Source organism: Arachis ipaensis, chromosome B2 (genome assembly GCF_059453495.1).
Source record: "Arachis ipaensis isolate K30076 ecotype BB chromosome B2, ASM5945349v1, whole genome shotgun sequence".
Taxonomy (NCBI): domain Eukaryota; kingdom Viridiplantae; phylum Streptophyta; class Magnoliopsida; order Fabales; family Fabaceae; genus Arachis; species Arachis ipaensis.
This window is the reverse complement of record NC_142437.1, coordinates 34,906,258-34,909,688: the sequence shown is the minus strand read 5'-3', so window position 1 is coordinate 34,909,688 and position 3,431 is coordinate 34,906,258.

Here is a 3,431-nt window from a genome sequence, read left to right as displayed (position 1 = left end):
TTACAAAAGTTTTGATTGTCACTTAAGCAAACCCAATAAAATTGATAACCGAGTATTTAAACCTCGGGTCGTCTTCTCAAGGAATTGCAGAGAAGTATGACTTATTATTAGCTATGAAAAAGGTAAAATTTTGGGTTTTTAATGTATAAGATAAAAAGCAAGAATAGTAAATGGCAAGAAAGTAAATTGTAAGGAATTAATTTAAATAAATAATAAAACTCTTGGCAAGATATAAGAACTGGAAGTCCTATCCTAGTTATCCTTATCAATTGTGATGAGAATTGGATTTTTCTCCCACTTTGTTAACCTCTAACTATGAAGGTAAGTTAAGTGGATGACTTAATTTAAATCCTCAAGTCCTAGTCTTTCCTTGGGAAAGGCTAGAGTTATTGGAACTTGAATTAATTCTTGAAGAATTTCAATTTTCAGTCAACACCTCGAGTTTGATAACTCAAGCGTCACCAATTATTTAACCAAAGCCAAAAGAGAAAATTCTAAATTAAATTGAAGACATCATAAATGGAATAAAGCAATCATAAATCTAAAACACATCAAACTACGTTTAAACATAAATTCAAATCTAACATGGAAAGGTTTATAAGCTAAATTGAAAACATAAATATTAATTAAAGTAATAAAATAAAGTAGAAAAATAAATTAAAGGAACATTGAACCTGTGATGAAGAAGAAATAATCCTAAATCCTAAAACTAAATCTTAAGAGAGAGGAGAGAACCTCTCTCTCTAAAAACTACATCTAAAACTAAAAATTATGAATTATGAGCTGATGATTATGAATGAATAGATTTTCTCACTTTATAGCCTTTAATCTGTATTTTCTGGGCCACAAACTGGGTCGAAAACAGCCCAGAAATCGCTGGAGAAGAAATCTGCCACGTTGATTTTCGGTACTGCGATGCGTCCGTGTGAAGCACACGTTCACATCGCCTAACATCAGGGCAACTATAGCATATTATATATCAAATCGAAGCCCCGGACGTTAGCTTTTCAACGCAACTAGAACCGCGTCGTTTGGACCTCTATAGCTCAAGTTATGACTGTTTTAGTGCGAAGAGGTCAGGCTGGACAGCTTTGCAGTTCCTTCAACTTCTTGTATCCCTTCCACTTTTGCACGCTTCCTTTCCATCCTCTAAGCCATTCCTGCCCTATAAACTCTGAAATTACTTAACACACTTACACACATATCAAGGCATCGAATGGTAATAAGAGAGGGTTAATATTAGCAAATACAAGTCCAAAGAAGCATGTTTTCAATCATAGCACAAAATCAGGAAGGAAAACGTAAACTCATGCAAATCATATGAATAAGTGTATGAAAGATTGATAAAATCCACTCAATTGAACACATGATAAACCATAAAATAGTGGTTTATCAACCTCCCCACACTTAAACATTAGCATGTCCTCATGCTAAGTTCAAGAGAAACTATAAAGGGGTGAAGGGGAATGGTAGAATGTATGAAATATAACCTATGAATGCAACTAAATGCAAAATGCTTTTTTTCTACTTCGTTTAAAAGTAAATAAATTCTCCAAGAATAAATATGAACTGGATTTCACTAATTCAAATCATAAAAATGAAGTACAATTTAGGCTTGTAGAAGAAAATAGCTCATGAAAGCCGGGAACAAAGAATCGAGCATCGAACCCTCACTGGGAGTGTATGCACTCTAATCACTCAAGTATTTTAGGTTCGATTCTCTCAATTCTCTACTAACCTTGCTTTCTAAGGCTTGCTCTTCATCTAACAATCAACATAAATTTAATACACAGATACACATATCAAGAGGTCTTTTAAGGGTTGTAATGGGGTTAGGGTCAAGGTAGGATTGTATTTGGCCAAGTGGACTAAAATCTGAATCCTTGATTGACTTAAACTTTCCACCTAACTTTAGACAATCCATGTAATCATAATACCACATCTAACTATCCATTAACCATGTTTTCCACATATTCATGCATTCTAATTTTAAGTACAGTACATATGCATTGCTTTCACCACTTACTTTGGGGCATTTTGTCCCCTTTTTCTTTATTTGCTATTTTTCTTTTCTTTTTGTCACTCTCTTTTTTTTTGTATTATATATATATATATATATATATATATATATATATATTTTAATTTGAATTTTGGAAATTGAAATTTGAAATTTGAAATTGTGAGTTTTAAATTTTGAATTTTTGAATTTAATGAGGAAAGAGAAAAACAATAAAATGACACCAAACTTAAAATTTTTAGATCAAAACGAAGAAAACAACTAAGAATAACTTGAAGATCAAGATGAACACGAAGAACAAATTTTTGAAAAATTTTTAATAACTAAATAAAAACCAATAACCTCTTAATTTATGAAAAAGTAAAAATAAAAACAAAAATAAAAACAAATAAACAAGCAAAAAACAAATATTTACAATAACCAATAATAAGGCACACGTTTGCAATTCCCCGGCAATGGCACCATTTTGAAAGAGCGAAACTCTCGCGCGATCTAGAATTTTCACAATAAATTCGCGTTGTAAGTATAGCTTCTAGACCGACAAGAATTCCTTTCTTACAAAAGTTTTGTTTGTCACTTAAGCAAACCCAATAAAATTGATAACCGAGTATTTAAACCTCGGGTCGTCTTCTCAAGGAATTGCAGGGAAGTATGACTTATTATTAGCTATGAAAAAAGGTAGAATTTTGGGTTTTTAATGTATAAGATAAAAAGCAAGAATAGTAAATGGAAAGAAAGTAAATTGTAAGGAATTAATTTAAATAAATAATAAAACTCTTGACAAGGTATAAGAACTGGAAGTCCTATCCTAGTTATCCTTATCAATTGTGATGAGAATTGAATTTTTCTCCCACTTTGTTAACCTCTAACTATGAAGGTAAGTTAAGTGGATGAATTAATTTGAATCCTCAAGTCCTAGTCTTTCCTTGGGAAAGGCTAGAGTTATTGGAACTCGAATTAATTCTTGAAGAATTCTAATTTTTAGTCAACAACTCGAGTTTGATAACTCAAGCGTCACCAATTATTTAACCAAAGCCAAAAGAGAAAATTCTAAATTAAATTGAAGACATCATAAATGGAATAAAGCAATCATAAATCTGAAAGACATCAAACTACGTTTAAACATAAATTCAAATCTAACATGGAAAAGTTTATAAGCTAAATTGAAAAGATAAATATCAATTAAAGTAATAAAATAAAAGTAGAAAAATAAATTAAAGGAACATTCAAACCTGTGATGAAGAAGAAATAATCCTAAATCCTAAAACTAAATCCTAAGAGAGAGGAGAGAACCTTTCTCTAAAAACTACATCTAAAACTAAAAATTATGAATTATGAGCTGATGATTATGAATGAATGGATTCTCCCACTTTATAGCCTTTAATCTGTGTTTTCTGGGCCGCAAACTGGGTCG